The sequence below is a fragment of the Rhinopithecus roxellana genome, chromosome 1 (genome assembly GCF_007565055.1).
Source record: "Rhinopithecus roxellana isolate Shanxi Qingling chromosome 1, ASM756505v1, whole genome shotgun sequence".
Taxonomy (NCBI): domain Eukaryota; kingdom Metazoa; phylum Chordata; class Mammalia; order Primates; family Cercopithecidae; genus Rhinopithecus; species Rhinopithecus roxellana.
This window is the reverse complement of record NC_044549.1, coordinates 59,658,156-59,664,155: the sequence shown is the minus strand read 5'-3', so window position 1 is coordinate 59,664,155 and position 6,000 is coordinate 59,658,156. Positions and strand designations below refer to the sequence as shown.

Genomic DNA, 6,000 nt, shown 5'->3' with positions numbered 1-6,000 from the left:
GGTATGGGGAACAGAAGCAGAAAGCCTGCCATAGGTTAGTTTAAGGGGTAGACTAAGAGAAGGGCGAATATACTTTGGAGTGCAGCGGGGTCAGGATGGCACATAATTGTATGTCAATGCAGAGTAAAAGGACCAGAAGATGATAAGCCAAGCCAATGACAGTGAGCAGCATAGTGGTACGGAGCAACGCTTTCTAACTTTATGCATGTACCAGCCACTTGGGGATCTTGTTGAAATAAAGATTCTGGTTCTTGGGTGGGGCCTGAAAGTCTGCAGTTCTAACGTGTTCTCAAGGGACGGCTCTACGGAGCCATGCTTTGAATACTAAAGAGCATGGATTTACTAGTTACCGGTGTAATCTTCAGTAAACGATTTAACTTCTCTGTGCTTCCATTTTCTCATCTATAAAATGGAGATCAGATGAAGTAATCCCAGTAAAATGAATACCACTGAGTGTCACTGATTATCAGTTACTTCACTTGCGGAAGAGTGGAGGGCATGACTGGGGATGGGGCTGGAGGAAGGAGTCACAGAAGTCTTGGCTGTATTTTACATATTTAAAAATAAAAGTATTCAGGTATTGATACGTGGGCCGGGTTTTCTCCTCTCTTTTACAAGCACATTACACGCGAAGCCAGATTAGTTCATGAATGTGCTACGGCACAGGGTGGCTAAGAAATCCTCTTGCAAACTGCTTTGGGTCCTGCGTGGGGGAATGGTTTCGATTGAGAGCCGAACCCTGGATTTAGGCATTTATGCGGAGCTCAACGCGACTCTCAGGTATTCAGGAAGACTACCTTTTGCTCAGCACCTGCGGAGTGGTGGCCACAGCGAGGCGCTCGGGAGAGGCTCCCGGAGGCCGGCAGGGGGGGCGCGCCGGCGGAGCAGGAGTGCGGGGCGGGGAGAGGGCTGGCCCAAGTGGACCGCGGGGCCAGGCAGGGGCAGGAGCAGCCGGCCGGCCCGGCCAATCAGCGCGTTCCGCGGCGGCCCGGCCCCTCCTGACCAGCGCGCTAGCTGTGCTCAGCCCCGCACTGCTAGCTGCTAGCCGCCCTGGACCGGGCGCACCGACTGCGCGCGCGGCTGCGGGCGAACATCGGAGTCCAGCCTCAGCCGCCTCTCCGCAGACGCTGCTTCTCCAGCAGCAGCTTCGGGCTTCTCCCTCAGGAGCTTCGGGCTTCTCTTGGTAGATACGTGGGAACTTTCCTTCTCCTGGCGAGGCTGCAGAGGTGATGGGCCGCTCTCCGGGCGCCCGCAGGGAGGCGGCACGGTGAGCGTCCTCTGGCTCCGGTGCTGCGATCGTTGCCTAGTTCCTGACGCGCCGGTCCGACTTGGGTGCCGGCTCTAGTCGAGTAAGAAGGGTTGGAAGGGATAAGGAGGGGCGAGAGGATGGGGTGGGGGTGGATTTGGACCCTGTATTTAGGTGCTGTCTCGTGGGCAGCCGCTGCCTCTCGGGCTGGTACCGACTTAACTCAGCTCGGTGCAGCTCCCCTCATCCCGGCTCTCTGGGGTGCTGGGGCGACTACCTGTGCTGAGGTCGGACTGCAACCCGAAGTTGGAAGCGGCGCTCCGAAGTATGGATGTGTGGCTGGAGAGAGGCAGCGGCTGCTTCCAGTTTCGGGGTTCGTGACTGACAATCAGAATCCCCGGGGTGCTCTGCTGATGCGGAGGAGGCCACTCGATGAATTGATATAGGGGGTGGTGAACTCGCCGTGAGCTCTTTTCTGGACAAGCCGACCTTAGCTCTTTATCCCTTTAATCTGAGCTAGGATCCCTATAGGAGCAAGCAGGTGGGGGCAGGTCAGCGTACCCCCGCCCCCACCCTGAAGCGCTGGTTGCTGGGATCTTGCTGGAAGGGCGCCGCGAGCGCTCGGGACGCGTCTTCCAGCTGGGAGCGCAAAGTTTCCCGCCCAAGTGGAGAACTGGAGCGGGTCTGGAAGTTGCGTCTCTTTCCGCGGGAGGCATCTCTACATTTCTTTCTCTCGTTTTCCCTCTGCCCTGTTAATCCGCTCCTAGAAGAGAGGGCATCTTTGACTCTAATCAAGGAGCTCAGGGGAGGATTGGAACTGGAAAGCTTGATCTCCTGCACCTGGGGAGGCTGCCGAAGCCAGACACAGTGCTGCTGGTGCGTTTTCTTCTTGAATCAGCATCATTTAACTTTTGGAGGCTCCACGGAGCCTTAGTCAAGCTGTGAATCAGCTCCTAAGCAGTATGTACATGCACGGGTTCACGGACTCACGGAGACCTAGCCTGGTGCCCATCCCCCCTCACCGAGATTCAGGGACCCCCTTCGGTGAAACGTCTTTATCCCTGAGCTCTTTTCCCTTTTGACTTTTCAGTGGTCTTCCCTCTAAGACAAGCAAGGTTGATGTGATGTGACAGGCGATCCCCGTATGTGGGGATGGGCACATTCGAAGCCTTGGTCTGTTTCTGCCTTTAATATCCTTGGCATAAAGCTTGTCCACCACAACCCGGAGCTGCCACCTGCAGACTCGGTCACCCAAACTTGTGCACATTGATGGCCTAGGTTTCTAATCACACGCATCTTCGTTTGGCCTCCTCTAGAACACTCGCTGAGGACGGGGCAGTTTGTCTGTGTCTGAACCCAGTTCAGGAAGGCCTTGGATTTTTTTAAAGGCTAAAATAATTTAGGAACAGCCATTTTGCAATATAATTAGTGTTTCCACTCAGTCGCTGAGAACAAATGTATGACCTGAAGAATTCTTCAATAGCTCGCATGGGTTTTATAGTGAGAAGAATTTCTGCTAAGTTTATAGTCCTGTCGGTGTGAAAGCCCAACACTTCCTTTAGATGGGAAATACAGGCCTTAATAAGGTAGTGTGAGAGCAGTTTTCAGAATCGTTATGACTGATGATGACTTATGTCCTCCCAAAATGACCGAGTGAGTTGGCATGGCTCATTTGTGCAAAAAGCTGTCTTCATATGTGTGGACATTTCTTGATCAATATTCTCATAGCAGAAAGCCATATTTCAAGGTTTCCTTCCTAAGTTCTTCTGTCTCATTGTTCTGCTTTGCATGACTTTGCTTTCATTCCTCAGTACCATCTTAACTGCCCTTTGACACTTTAAAATTTATTATAAGCCTTCAAGTCACTATTTGACTTGGCCAGTTTTCCCTGCTAAAAATAAGAAAGTTGCCCTGTCCAGAAAAGCAGTGGTTGCCAATTTATCTATCTTTGAATGACATTAATTGTATTGCTTGTTCCCTTAGCACACACACAAAAAACCCTACAAATATCTCTGCTTGATTATTGGATATTTTTCATTGAAGGCAACCATTTTTATATTTCTAGTACTAGGATGTTCTAGGTCACTTGAATTTCAATATTCATTTTCTGATCTTTTTAGACATGTGTATTGTTTGATGACCTAGTTCCACTTAGTAATTAAAAAAGAAAAAGAAGAAACTCCTTTGCTCCCCGCCACCACCTCCTTTTCAGTGGTACCTAGCCTTTTCCTAAGAGCTGCTTTTTTCTGCACCACTCATTTATTGTTACACTTAATATAATACTTTGCTGTGTAAATGGTGTGTTGATGCATGTAATATTAAAACTGCATTCACTGGGGATTAACCCTTGGATATGACATCATCACCAGCCAATCCTTGATCTGATTTGAACATGCATTGACAAAAGTCACATTATCATATTGAGCAAGTGATTCTATATTGCCTGTGATGAATGAGGGAAGCAATGAAGTCTTCTTAGCGCTTTCTAAGTCTCAATTAGCTGCCCAGTTGGAGAGTTTTGGGTATTTCTATACTAAGAGGCTTAGCTTAATAATAAAATTCTCAGATTGCAGTTTTATAGATCTCTTTAGAATTTGCATAAGGAGATTTTCCCCCTTATGCTTTCTTCCTCTTTGGGAGTTTTTCACCCTGTGTTCTGGCTCTGTTTCTTTACAAATATGTAAAGACATCATAGTAAATGGAATAATCTTTTGCTTTTGTTTTTTTGTCCTAGAGATAGCCATGTAGGTGATGGGCTAATTTGTTTGAGTACGTGCGTTCACTTATTCAGGTGTTGGCTATAAACCAGTCAGGATTAGCAAGACGACTTAAAGTCCTGAAGCCAATCAATCATAAATGATTGGGAGGTCATACAGTGTATTTATCCTAATTTGTCAAGATTCAGGATTGAGGGTGGGGGATTGAGGCAATAGGAAACAAGGTTCAGGATTCAGGCAATAGGAAACAACGGTATCCATAAAGGTATTGGTGAAGTGATCTTGGTCACATTAATCACTTCATAATTATTTGTTTTGAAAATGTTATTTCTAAAAGCCATGTCAGAACCTAGACAGCCCTGACTTAGAGACTTAATCTGTAGTATGACATTGCACTTTGTAATGCCCCACTCAATTTGTGATCTCCTGCAACCCACCTCTCAAAAGATAAGATTGACCTTGACTTCCCATCTATTTGATATCTGCTGAAAAATAAGACAAATTCTTCCTGTTTTATAGTCACTATTCAAGTTCAATTCATTTTCCTTCAGTCAGTCAAAAGGCTCTTAAAAAAAAACATAAACTTAATTGTACAATCTGGTTTAAGGAAATGCTCAAAGAATTTTAAATCTAGAAAGTACCTCAGATTTCACCTTTCTAGAAGATCGGGGGTAGGAAGTATTGTTGTACCTTGGATCTAGTATGTTATTAAAAAAAACAAACCAACCAACCTGGGATTAGAATCCTGGAGTCCTAATTCCTAGCCCAGTGAGCTTTCCAGTGAAGCCTGGGAGAGAATGATTTCTGTGATGTGGTGGGACCCCTACCCTTGGCTGTCTCTACAGAGGAGGGCCGCACTGGCTTCTTGCACCATCAGTTTGCTAGACTACCATGCTAGTTGAGCCCACCTCAAGGATTGGACAGCTGTATACACTAGCTAGCTTGGGTTACTTCCTAGTAGCTGCCACAGTATCCACGATTATAAAGAAAATGTTTAAAGGGGAGCTGGCGATGGAAGGTGATTGGGCAGGGTGACTCAATTTGAACCTAACTGAACACATGGAAAGACATGGATGTTAAAATGATGGTCAGGCAGTTTAATGATTTATGGTTTACTTGTGAAAGAACTCAGAATATTAATCTATTAGGTGATAGGCTGCACTTTCATACTTAGTGCCTTTTAGTTGCTATAAGAGCCAGTACTAGCCAATAATTTGGAATAACATTATTTTATGGCATGGTTGTGAATAATGATAATGGTACCCTACATTTGTTGAACACTTAGTATGTGCCAGCTGTAGAGTGTTGATGTTATGGAAACATTCTAGTTACTAGATGGCTTTCTCTATATGGATGAACTACTGATTTTCAGAGTTATGAATCTAAGGCAACACTGAATCTTTTTTAGTCATTCTTTTTAATTCAAAAGCTGTCAGGATCTTAGAGTAACAAATCATTAACACAAGCATAAAGAATTTTAATTCAGAAGTATGGTAGCATCAAATATTAGGGAGTTCTTGTTAATAAATGACAAGACACTATTTAGAAAGATAATAAAGACATGGGTAATTTGTTTCCTTTTATGAGATTGTGGAATTGTTAGTCTAGAAGAGTAAAATATCCTTATTGGAAAAATAGGAAGATATCATTGTATTTCTTTTTTCTTTTTCTTTTTCTTTTCTTTTCTTTTTTTTTCTTTTTCTTTTTTTTTTTTTTTGAGATGGGGTCTCACTCTGTTACCCAGGCTGGAGTGCAGTGGTGTGATCATAGCTCTCTGCAAACTTGACCTCCTGGGCTAAAGCAGTCCTTCTGCCTCAGCCTCCTGAGTAGCTAGAACTACAGGTGTGCACCACCATGCCCAGCTAATTTTTTATTTTTTATAGGGACAGAGTCTCGGCATGTTCCCCAGGCTGGTGTTGAACTCCTGGGCTCAAGCTACCCTCCTGTCTCAGCCTCTCAAAGTGTTGACATGACAGGCATGAGCTACTGTGCCTGGCTATCCTTGTATTTCTTATGAAGTAAAGAGAAAACACTAAG

At 45.5% G+C, this 6,000-nt stretch overlaps 1 protein-coding gene across 2 annotated transcripts in view; it reads left to right on the top strand.

Annotated features, from left to right (window-relative positions):
* Window positions 1-966: 966 nt before the first annotated feature.
* Window positions 967-6,000, top strand: part of TAFA4 (TAFA chemokine like family member 4) — a 189,997-nt gene continuing 184,963 nt past the window's right edge. The window contains exon 1 of one of the 2 annotated variants that reach the window (XM_010383052.2): window positions 967-1,267. The gene's annotated coding sequence lies outside the window, so the exon portion shown is untranslated. Of the gene's footprint in view, window positions 1,350-6,000 lie in introns of both variants that reach the window. The other variant, XM_010383051.2, reaches the window with a different exon arrangement.